At 41.8% G+C, this 12,879-nt stretch overlaps 1 protein-coding gene across 15 annotated transcripts in view; it reads left to right on the forward strand.

Moving 5' to 3' along the window:
* Window positions 1-4,849: 4,849 nt before the first annotated feature.
* ZNF618 (zinc finger protein 618) overlaps window positions 4,850-12,879 on the forward strand; it is a 220,358-nt gene continuing 212,328 nt past the window's right edge. For 4 of the 15 annotated variants that reach the window (XM_075579285.1, XM_075579286.1, XM_075579293.1 and 1 more), the window contains exon 1: window positions 4,855-5,076. The gene's annotated coding sequence lies outside the window, so the exon portion shown is untranslated. Of the gene's footprint in view, window positions 5,186-12,879 lie in introns of all 15 variants that reach the window. The other 11 variants (XM_075579294.1, XM_075579283.1, XM_075579292.1 and 8 more) reach the window with 7 other exon arrangements.

Raw genomic sequence — 12,879 nt, forward strand, 5'->3', positions numbered from 1 at the left:
CCCAGCATTACAATACCGGCAAATTGGGGATTGGCTGGCAGGAGAATTCCCACGCTCTGATAGGCTGTAGAGGTTTGTGAATGGGACCCTGAAACCCATTTAGGAGAGCAGATTTCAAGCGCCAAACCAACAGCAGCAAATTCAAAGATGCTCGTTACTGAATTGATGCGAGTCGGCTTCACAGATTTTGATTCAAGAATTCTTCTAAGTCCCACTTCTGAAGAACGTAGTGGTCGCGTCTGACATTGCATGTCGAAATCAGTTCCAGGACTTTTGTGAGTACCTACCGGTCATTGGAATGGGCTACTACAGAGGTCATTTTTGTGAATTTCATTTAGAGGATAGATTTATTTGTTAGCCCCGTTCCCAGTATGTCTGTTAACCCTGTAAATTGTGTTACATTGTGGGTATGTCTTTTCCTGAAATAAATGACAATTTATTTTACCTCCTTGCTTTGCTCAATCAATAATCCCGGTATACAAAAGGTGTTAATAAACCTGGTCTCCCGTGACACTCTGCAGCTTTGGGTGCTCTTCCCTCGGCTGCAGCCTTGCTCTTCCACTGCAGCGTGCTTTTGGCTCCCCTGGCCGAAGTGGTCGTTTCCTGGGTAGCCCCATTCTTTCGCATCAATGCCCGGCTGGTGACAAAATCATCTGCCATTCTAGCAGCCTCCATATAAGTCTTTGGATTGCGGTCAAAGACCCATTCCCTCATGTCCGAGGGACACTGCTGCAAGAATTGTTTCTGAAATATCAAGTCCAGCAACAAGTAGTACTTAGAAGCACCATACCTCTACACCCACTGAGTCCCATGCAAAGCCAGGCTGGACGCAAACCACATGTAAGAGTCCCGGTGGCGCTTTTCCTCTGAGCGGAACTTGCCTTGGTATGCTTCTGGGGTGAGGGCATACTGTGTGAGTAGCAGGGCTTTAACATGTCCATAGTCATTGCTATCCTCGGCGGGAATTGCCTGGAGTGACAATAACGGGTTTAGCCGCAACACCCAGTCCCGTTCTGGCACTTTGTATCAGTGGCACTGGCTTTCAAAGTTCTTTAAAAACCCATCAATTTTATCTGTGCCATGCCTGGATTTGCCAAAGCTGTGGTGGTCTACTCGTGAGGGCGTCTTGCTCCCCGTTAACCAGGTGGGAGTGCGGGGCTGATGTCCATTGTGTAGCTGCAAGTAGCCTGATCCTTTCGTCCAGGGTAGCCCTTCCTCCCCATGAGGCAAGAAGTGCGGCAATTCCAGGGCTGGAGAGTCCGGTAGCCACTGGGGCCACCACTGCTGCACTCCCTCAAACTGGTCCCCCCACAATGTCCATGGAGATGCCCGCTCCATCCCCATGTCCTTCCACCACCACCGGGGCTGGAATAACCTCCTGCACCCCGGGTTACCTTGTGACCTCAGCAACATTGCATGTAAAACAAAGAGGGTGAAGAGGTGACACTCTAAAACCCCAAATGTGGATCAGCGGTAACCGGCCAGGCATAATACCTTTGATGGCCTGGTTACCCCCTCCCCGTCACATCTCCCCCTCCGGAGAAATCTTCAGGTGACATCTTTTATTTTTTTTATCACTATGTTTGAAGCAGGGGGTCTTCAGAGCTGAACCGCGTTGATTTCAGCTCCGGTGACCCCCTGCCACCCGAGATATGTCCATCGGAAGGTGATGCTAGTAGAAGCTCTGGCTGGGCACAGAAAAGGATTTCTTAAAAGGTATTGCAGGCAAATAGGAAGCCACAATGTCATCCCTTGCGGATGATTCTTATTGGCGCACGTGTCACGGAACCTAGAAGAGCAATACCAGGATCACCTTCCAATGTAAGTATCTTGGTGTGCAGGGGGGTTCTCAGAGCTGAAATTAACGCAGTTCAGTTCTGGGTACCCCCTACTTCCCACCTAAGCGAAATCTATTTGTATTGTTTTAAAGGCAATGGTTCTTTAAAGTATGAAAAAAAAAAAAAAAATGTGCACCGATAAACTCAAAATTCTAAATGTCAATTATTTTTATTGATAACACAAACAGAATTTTTGGATTTTTTTTTTAGATAAAATAAAAATATAGATAAAATAGGAAAACACTGAATAAAAAAAATAAAAAAACAGACAAAAACGAAATCGCTAGATATAAGCAATACATTTGTGGGAAGTTGCATAGCTCAAAGAACATTTTGTCCTGGCACACACATTTCTGCTTGTGGCTGCATCATGCTTGTTAATCAAGTTTCTTACACCTGCTGCAGACTTCACCGCACAATGTTTCACACCATCTCAGATCAGATCTACCATATACTATTCAAATGAAATATCATATACTAAAGGAAATAAACTAAACAGTTAAAACACAGGCTAAAAATAAATAAATAAAAAAACAACATAAACCATATACGGAAAGCAAATCCAAGGGAGAGAAACGCAAAATATCTGCAGCTAAAATATTAGAGGGCAGAGCAAGACAATTATCCAAACACTGACTATATATGTAATATTAAAACACTGACTATATACTATATAAAAAAAAACTGACTATATAGGATATAATTAAACTGACACATACTGAAATGCTACCACCCCCCCTCCCTCCCCTCCCAACCCCCCCCCCCAAACCCCCCAACCCCCCGTTTGCTCTTTAATAGAATTCCTGAGTTTGGGAAGCCAGTTCCGAGGTGCAGGCGAGTTCCCCAGTATCACACCCTGAAAGCTGCTCCCCGGAGCAGGTGACTCCTGTTCTTCCTTTGCCATGTAGGGTATGTTGAGAGCAGAGGACAGCGGTCTGGCACTGCAGATCCTCCCCAGCCACTGTGCGGAGTCGGTGAGCTGGCTGGTGCTAGCAATGCTTTGGCTGAGCGGTTATGGCAGTACTGGGTCTGTATCAGGAGGACACAATGTACACATACCGACTACAGTAACAACCCCCCCCCCACCCCCCCCAGCTCTGGGCTCATCCCATTGGCTGCCTCACTCCTTCATCCCTCCCCTGCCCCTCACTGTAGATGCATACATGTGACTAACTTATTCTTTAGCACACATACACATTGTACACCCGCAGTATACTTTAGTAGCACACATACACATTGTACACCCGCAGTATACTTTAGTAGCACACATACACATTGTACACCCGCAGTATACTTTAGTAGCACACATACACATTGTACACCCGCAGTATACTTTAGTAGCACACATACACATTGTACACCCGCAGTATACTTTAGTAGCACACATACACATTGTACACCCGCAGTATACTTTAGTAGCACACATACACATTGTACACCCGCAGTATACTTTAGTAGCACACATACACATTGTACACCCGCATTATACTTTAGTAGCACACATACACATTGTACACCCGCATTATACTTTAGTAGCACACATACACATTGTACACCCGCATTATACTTTAGTAGCACACATACACATTGTACACCCGCCTTCTCTTCTTACATAGACTATGTTGCCGTGTTCCTTTATGCTTACATACTGTATATGTTACATTATGTTTACATACTGTATATGTTACATTATGTTTACATACTGTATATGTTACATTATGCTTACATACTGTATATGTTACATTATGCTTACATACTGTATATGTTACATTATGCTTACATACTGTATATGTTACATTATGCTTACATACTGTATATGTTACATTATGCATACATACTGTATACTGTATGTTACTTTATGCTTACATACTGTATATGTTACATTATGCTTACATACTGTATATGTTACATTATGCTTACATACTGTATATGTTACATTATGCTTACATACTGTATATGTTACATTATGCTTACATACTGTATATGTTACATTATGCTTACATACTGTATATGTTACATTATGCTTACATACTGTATATGTTACTTTATGCTTACATACTGTATATGTTACATTATGCTTACATACTGTATATGTTACATTATGCTTACATACTGTATATGTTACATTATGCTTACATACTGTATATGTTACATTATGCTTACATACTGTATATGTTACATTATGCTTACATACTGTATACGTTACATTATGCTTACATACTGTATATGTTACATTATGCTTACATACTGTATATGTTACATTTTTCCATAGAAAGCTATTGTGCAACTAACTGCCAAAGCCAGGGGCCGTGTATATACTGTACTGTATACACATTGAACACAATTATACATATTTGTAGCGAAACAGTACTAAATTAATGCAGTTATGCTTATTGATACAGAATTTTAGGTGTATTTCTATTTAACTGGCAGCAGGGAACTTCTATTAAAAAGAATATGTAAGATTTGAATGTATATATCACATGTGAATAATATATACACAGAATATATATGTGCATAGATTTATATATTTAAAGATATACAAAAAAATACACACACACACACACACACACACACACACACACACACACACACACACACACACACACACACACACACACACACACACACACACACGTCTATAATATACACACACACACACACACACACACACACACACACACACACACACACACACACACACACGCACACACACAAAACAAAATTATATATTCACACATACATTTGTATACCACATACTTGTAATCATAGCTATAATAAAATATAATTAGTGGTGGTAATGGTAATAATTTGTGAACGTATTACAAGAGAAAGTATTCATTTCTGTATGTGTGCAGATAAACACACACATATCTATATATATATCTATATATAGATATATAGATATATATATATATATATATATATAGATATATATATATATATATATATATCTATATATATATACACACACATATACATACACACAAAAAAATATGTGAGTGTAGTTAAGAGCAACATCCTAGCAGCCACTTCCATACGCACATACACAGAGTCACACACTGTAAAGACACCACACTCCTCCTCTCCGTCCCTCCCACCCTCTCTCCCTCCACCTCCAGCCGATCTGCTAAACTCTCCCGGGCCGAGGCTGCCAGGGAGCGGGGACTGATCGCCATCCAGCCGCGCAGGAGAGCGTGCAGCCCCGGCACATGCACCGCAGACACCCGGGGGGAAGGTAAATCCAGCGTGCCTCCTTATGTGCGCCATCCGACGGGGGGCAACCAACAGAGGGGCTTCTGCAAGCAGACAGGAGCCACCGCAAGGCAGCCCCGTAACATAATCTGGTACGGGGGCGGGTGGGGGGGGGGCACAAAATTTAGCAATTTTAAGTATTTTGCAAAAAGGAGTTGTGTTGCAAAAAAATTTTTTTTAGAATAATGCCATTTTAATGATTTAAGGATTTCCCAAATGTGTTTAAAATGGTCTGATTTGCAGGAGAAAATTTCGGATTTTTTTTTTTTTTTTTAATACTCTGATCGCAATTTGAACCCACCCAGCCCTAATAACCAGGGACATTTCTGATCGATGGTGGGAAAACAAAAGCCCAGCAGAGTCAGCCATGTCAGCTGCAACAATTCTCGTTTGAGAAAAAAAAAAAGAGACCACCCCCCCTCCTTTTTTTCTTTTTTTTTCTCTTTTTTTTCTTTGCTGCTGAAAACAAAAATCTAAAAACAAAAAACAAAAAAAAAAAACTGAAATTTTCACCCCAAATAAGTGTAGGCTGCAGATCACGTGCTCCTGTCCCCAGCAGACATCTGAGTAACTCTGGGTTTGTTTCAGAACCTGAGGATTTAGAGGCCTTGTTTCTCTCTCAATTTTTCCAATTTTTTTTTTTTGGTTGGAAACGGCAGATTTATTTCATTAAAACGACGCCACCTAGAGGAGACTATTTTGTAAATAAGAGAAATTAAATTTGAAAAAAATAAAAATAATTTGCTGTTTCTTATTTTTTTTTCTAAATCCAAAAGTTTGATTTGATGAGATTTCAATGCTATTTGTAAGTTTTTTTTTGGTGTTGCTGAGATGAGCATGCTGATTTTTAGATATGAAGGTTTACATTTGCTAATGTTGGTTAAGATGAATTTAAATGCAATATTTAAAAAAAAAAAATGATATATATTTGGAGCACCTTTTGTTTTGAATGCAAGTGTCCTCTAAAGGCATTTTCTTATAACAAATATGTATCCATTGCATTTATGGCAGTTGTATACTTTTGTAAAATGGTAAAATTGTGAAATTGGAAATATTTGAGCAAAGGATGGGCTTTACAATTACGAGAGATTTTCTGGAGAAATGATTCACCGTGGTAGAACAATTTGAACAGATAATAGGATTTCTATATACAACAATGCAATGCCACATTTTCTAGGTCCACACCCCAAATTTATATTTTATGTTTAACTGAAAGTTTTCCAAATAAATGCCACAAAATATAGGTCTTAAGATATATTTTCCAGATAACTAAATCTGGCTTTTTTTGATTAAGCACAGTATGTGTGGATTTTCTGTGTGCTGAAATTGGTCTTGTGTAAACATGAGATTTAAATGTGTATGTTCTTGATCCTCATTTGGAAATATCTAAACTTTAGAGGTGCAAATGCTGTCTGCTGCTCTTATCCTCCTATTGATTAATAATTTCTATTGAGGTAGATTCAATTTGTTATTTCAGTGTAAAATTCACTGGCAATGAATTGTTTTAATTAGAGAGGAATTGTTTCATCCTGCGTATGCTATTAATACTCCATACATCTCCTGACAGTATAAAATATTAACATTTAACCCATATGTATAACATATTTCATTCAACTACTGGCCGCCATACTGAATTAATTTTAATTAATTGATTTGCTCCTACTGCTTGTATCAGATTTTAGCTGATATTAGTGCAACTGAAACATGATTATTTTTCAGCTATCCTATTTAACTGTTTTCTCATTCCTTTTTATTTTTGTTAATGGATTTTGCTCAATGCGATAGGAATACTAAGCATTGTAAAATGTTTTAAACTCAACGTTTGATGGCAAATTTATTTTATGAAAGTGAGAAAAATGAAGTTTAAAGCCATTTAAATATTTTTTTTTTTTTTTTAGATTTGTAGATTTAAAAAATGTAAGGTTAAAGTTTAACACACATTTACATTAATTTTATAAGAAACTTTGGGCTTTCACACCAAATTTGAATTTTCAATTTGTATATTCTTCTAACCCCCTCCCCGTACAATTTCTGTTATCTGTTGCAAGGAATATTTTCACTTCCTTCATCACACCTATTTGTATATGTATGTAATATTATTTTGTGGACGTTTTGGATAATTCTTACTGCAGGAGGATGTAATACTTTGCTGAAGTGTAAATTAGTTATCTGTTCAATTGTTTTGAACTGTTTCAGTTTGCTTTATTCTGAAGAAGGGATTTCAGTGGTTCTAAAATCTTGCTATTCACTTGTAATGCCAAATAACCATTAAAAGGTATATTTATCTTACATTTGTTTTTATTCATTAAAAATATGTATTTGTTCTATGTGCAGACATAGTACCGCCCTCCTCCACACACTGATCTTGCATTGTGATGCTAGTCCAACCCAGAAGGACAGAATAACTGTCCGTGGGTAGATCCTCAGGTCGCCAATTTTTTTTAATGTATTCATATTCGTAATGCGAATCCCCAACGCTGCTTAACTACGTTGTTCAGCCTTTAAACAAGGGAACAATACATTTTTAATACACCTTCGGTAATGAGCACTTTGCCTACCAGCGGAGGTATAAAGTATAAGTTTACCAGAATTAATCTACACATGACAATAATTTTAAGGAGACGGTAGTAACCAAATAATATTTAATTACACACAGTTCAGGTACTGTGTTAAAAAAATATATATCTCTACAAAGTATATACATTAGGTACAGCGCAACATATATAGCATATTTATGAAGTACGAAGTTCTTAAGCGGAGCACTGCCTCCCGTGTTTGGCCCATGGGTACGAGATCTCCCATGGACGTGAACTAATGGCAAACACTGGGTTCCTGTCTCTGAAGAGGGATCAGGAGGGGTAGTGTCAACAATTTGGGAAACTCCGGGTGTGGCCAGAGATTCCACAGGTTCACCTGGTGTGGTTGGGACAGCGGTGTCGGGCAATGCGTCCATGCTCCCCTGCATTACCCAGATCAGGACACCAACAGATCTCGTCAACTGGGTAATGCTGGTATATACATCTGTGGTGTGCTGCCTTACAGCCCGGAGAATAAGGCGAGCTTGCCTAGTAGCAGCTTGCTCCCGGCATCTGGCTGCTTGCTCTCTCATTCACCCATTAATAGCTGCCCTGGACTCCAGGCAGACATGTCTAGATTGTCCCTGAATCCTGCCCCCTGAGAGGCTGACATTGCTGCTGTGGAGCAGCTGTAGGGTCAGCCAGAGCTTCACCTGGCTCCTCAGTGAGGACAAGGGTGAGTGTGGGCACCCCAACCTGGGGCCTCTTCAGCCACAAGCTCCTCAACCTCCTCAACCTCCTCAACCTGTGGCTCTTGAGCCACTGACTCAGCCTGTCAGGCCAATCGCGTCCGCTGTCTGAAAGATGGGCCTTGTAGGAGGTGAAAGCAGGACACCGTTACAGGGAAAAATAAATGTAGGCTTTAATTTGGCCAAAATGTCATAAACAAAAACATAGGCTTTTCCTCCAGCCCGATGCAGCAAGAACAGGGTGGCAAAATAAAGGTTAGGGCGTTCCTAGGCCAAAGTTCAGTTCCCCTGCGTATTGAAATCCATATGGGCCTGCACACCCTGGTGTCCCTAGCAGGCAAGGATACACCTGATCTCTACTCAGACCAGAGAGAGACTCAGGCCGGTTCTAGACTGCGTGCGTGCGCACTGCAGTTTTAGTTGGCTGAGGTTTGTCAGCCATTCTATAATGGTGCCAAGCACGGCAGTGAGAGTGGAACCGGCCGATAGGGGAGAGGATGAAGAAAAGAAACATTTCAGCGGCGGTAGCAGCGCAAATTCTGTGTGTGTGTGTATGTACTGTATGTACAATGTTATTAAAACATTTATACAAGTATTTATTTCGAAAATTATTTAAACACACACAGACACACACACAGTAAACTCATTCGCTCACAGCATACACACAAAAAGCGTGCATCACGTGCACGCGCGTTCACACAGACACGCGCACAGCCGCACACACTATAGAACGGCCCTTAGATTGCAGGAAGATACTGGCCTTTAAACCCTCCTAACAAGCCAGCTGATTAATTACCTCAGCCTGCTATCAGACTGAGATGAACCAACTCACTGCTCGACTCAGTAGCTACACATATATTTTCCCTTCATAGCTATTGGACAGGCCAGACAAAGAAATACGTCATATCATCAGACATTCATACTGAACTTGAGTACATATAAATAAGCACAATAAGATTGATTTTCTTAGACCAAACAGCCATTTTTAAATATTCTCTTCAATTATAGAATATTTTAGGAGACTATATGGAGGGCCGGATCCACAAACTTGCTACAGCTGAGGCATGCTATAGTTCAAGGGTGTGCAAACTGGGGAACTGAGATTTTCTGGGGGGGGGGGGGGCACTGCAGTTACAGAGGTCCTGCGCTCTCCCCCCATGGTATTTAAATTAAATGCGGGGGGGACTACGTGAGGCCTCTGTAACTAACTTACCTTGACTTCCAGCGACGCGTCGTTATGGTAAACCGGCGTCAAATGACACCGCGGGATCATGAGGACGCCGGGCGGGGGGACAGACAGGGGGAAAAGATTGTGCACACCTGCTATAGTTTATAATACCTTTTTTGGTATATAATTTAGAGCAGGGATGCGCAAACTTTCTGTGCCCCTCTGCTTGCTCTCCCCCAGTGTTGCGCCCCACTTTACTTTTAAGCTGGCGTCATATGACGCAGCGGGGTCATGTGATGTCACGTGACCCCGCGTTGCCAGGGCGTTGGGCATCATTTGATGCTGCATTGCCATGGCGACGCGGCACCATTTGACGACTCTTGGCCATGGCGACACGTCGCCTGAAGCCGGCTGAATTCAGGTTAGCGAGTTACAGAGGCCTCGCGCTGAAGAGAGGCGGCCTCTTTAACCTCCACGCCCCCCCCAAAAAAAATCTCGCGCAACCCAGTTTGCGCACTCCTGATTTAGAGTGACGTCTTATTCTCAAGTATGTCCTGGTCAATAAGTGATGCGAGGGACTTTAAAAGTAATAATTCACACATGATTGCTGTGACTAACATTATAAGTCTGGAATGCATTTATCCAGGACCATGAATTGAGGGACATAGGTCTTCTGAGGGCACAAGTCACATGTATGTGTGAGTGCACTGCAAATAAGATGGTTATGTTGGTTTTGATGTTCAAGGTTGTGTTTTAAGTGACGTGATTTATAAATGTACTGTATTGACACTTGCCAGGTAGTGAAGCGGGAGATCACTGAGCTGACCAGCACCTCCATTCGGGTCAGAGGCTCTGATGGGCCTCATGCTGCTTGGGCCAAGAGGACAGGAGGATCTGCCAATTTCTTTTTAAGTTTGGACTTGGTGTCCACCCATCGCTTTTTAAGCATTTCAGTGGTACAGACAGTATTGCCCATTGCTCCTCCGCAGAATGCAGCCCCAAATATGTTGCTTTTCTGCAGTGGTATTTTAATTTGGAGTGGTAATTCACCACACCTTCAATGAGGACCTCCATCTCCTCAACATTCAATTTTTGGCTACAGATTCTACCTGCCCCAGCAGCAGCAGCTTCAGCAGTGGAGGTAGAATCAGGTTTTTACTTAAAATTGTCACATACTCATGGACCTGGTATTAAGTTCATGACGTAACATGTTACCAACTAACGTTCCCGAATGACGTGTTTTTTCCCAAAGCGCATGTGCAGTTTTTGTTTTTTGTTTTTTTAGGCTATGATAATCCCTGTTCATTCAGGTAATGTTACTTTGGTCGTTTTGCTAATGGACCTTACTTTTACATATCATTAGCCTTGAGGATAGCCATTGATATGGAGGAAAATAAAGTCTGTTACCTATTTCGGGAACGGTAACATATTTGCAAAGAATTAGCGATCTTCTGAGGATGTACACCTTTGGGTGGAGGTTTTACAGTGTATACCTGTCACAGAAGACCAGGCATGTACACCTTTTTAACCTGGATCATAACATTGAGCAAAACAAGGAGGTAAAACAAATTGCGATGTATTCCTTAGAAACAGACGTACACACAGTGGATTACAATATACAAGAGAAAACACATTTAAAGGAGGTCTGGGCTACAAAACGAACCTTTCCTAACTCAGTCCATAAAACAAAGTCTTTAGGTTACCGGGAGTTACCCGCAAAAGTCCTGGAATTCAATTCGGCATGAATTACCAGACGCCACCGCTGTGTCTCTGCTGGAGATGTCAAAATCCCTTCACCGGGAGATAGTACCAAATGTCCTGGTACTCTTTTCGGCATGTAGTTCCATCCGCGACCGCTACGTTCTCTTCTCAGAACTTGGCCCCGAAAAGTGGGACTTGAAGCCGGCTCGCGTCTATTTCTCCAAGAGCATCTTTTGATGAGTTTGAATTTGCCGCTGCTGTCTTGGCACTTAGAATCTAAGGACCGGATTGGCTGCTGGCTTTCTGATAGTATTTCAGTCCCATTCATGAAATACTCCAGCCAATCCGAGCGTGGAAGAATTCCTACCAGCCAATCAGAGACTTGCCAGTCACCTGAAGCCGGGCAAGGATGGATTCGAAATCTGACAGGGGCATGCGCCAGCTTTGCACCTCTGCCACTTGTTAGTCACATGCCACTCGTGGAGTTATGCATCTCAAGGTCTTGGCTGGGCAAATAGTTGTCCGATGACTTCCATTCAGCCCAGGACGAGGGTACTTGAGGATAACTCCTCCGCCCAAATGGCTTTCACACCGTGGCAACCTAATGGGCTTTCAACTCCGAGCAGACTTAGTGGCACCAACTTGGTAGCCAACTGGTCTCTCGGAACCACGTACTTGGAAATCTCCAGCTCATATACTGTCCATAAACATTTACCATTACACACAATGTTAAAATAAAAATATTTCTCAATTTCTTCTAAGTCCCTCATTTCCTAGGTTTGACGCACATGTTCAGTTTCAGCGCTCCTAGACCTTCCTATAAGAAAATGTTTTAAAAGTTGAACGAAATAATGCTTAGGTTCAATTTCAGAGTTACTTTTCTAAATACATAGTCATTTGGACTTAGACATGAAATCAGCCTTGCAACCTTATCGATGGTTGAAGCACCCCAGAACCTCTCTACCTGGTTCTGGTGATCGGGGCATATACTGGGGGACCCCAACTAACCTAGGGACCCCCTGACGGTTCTCGGGATACACATCCCTATGCCCCCATTTACCTTTCTGGTCTGTGCTGAAGCAGGGAAGCCTGGGGGTGAGTCGCGTAACTTTTCCAGGGAAGATTTTGACCGGAGTGATGTCTATATGTCCCCGGGAATCTGACCTGATTCCCGGATACATTTTTGGGGTGGTCAGCAACTCTGGACCCCTTCTACCTAAACACATTCTGACAACACTTTTACTGCAAAACTCCCCCCACCCCCCCTCCCCTCCTCATAGCCTGAGAATCTCCACTGGGTAGCACTCCTGGAAAGGTAAAACACAAACAAATTCTTTAGTGCAATACAATCATATACATTTCATGTACCACAACTGGGTTGAAGAGCTGATACTCTAAATCACCCCATATGGCTCAGAGGAACCCAGCCGGGCATAATACCTTTATTGATGGCCTCACCGTCACAATACCCTTGGGTAATAAATATGAAAGAAATAAGTGTAAACCAATGTGGCTAAATAAACAGGCAGGGGAGGAAATTAAATGGAAGAGGCATGCGTTTAGAATCTTAAAGTCAGAAGGGACGGAGGCATCGTATCAGAATTATAAGGAAGGTAGCAAAGTTGTAAAAGGGCAATCAAATTAGCAAAAAT

Source organism: Ascaphus truei, chromosome 21, assembly GCF_040206685.1.
Source record: "Ascaphus truei isolate aAscTru1 chromosome 21, aAscTru1.hap1, whole genome shotgun sequence".
Taxonomy (NCBI): domain Eukaryota; kingdom Metazoa; phylum Chordata; class Amphibia; order Anura; family Ascaphidae; genus Ascaphus; species Ascaphus truei.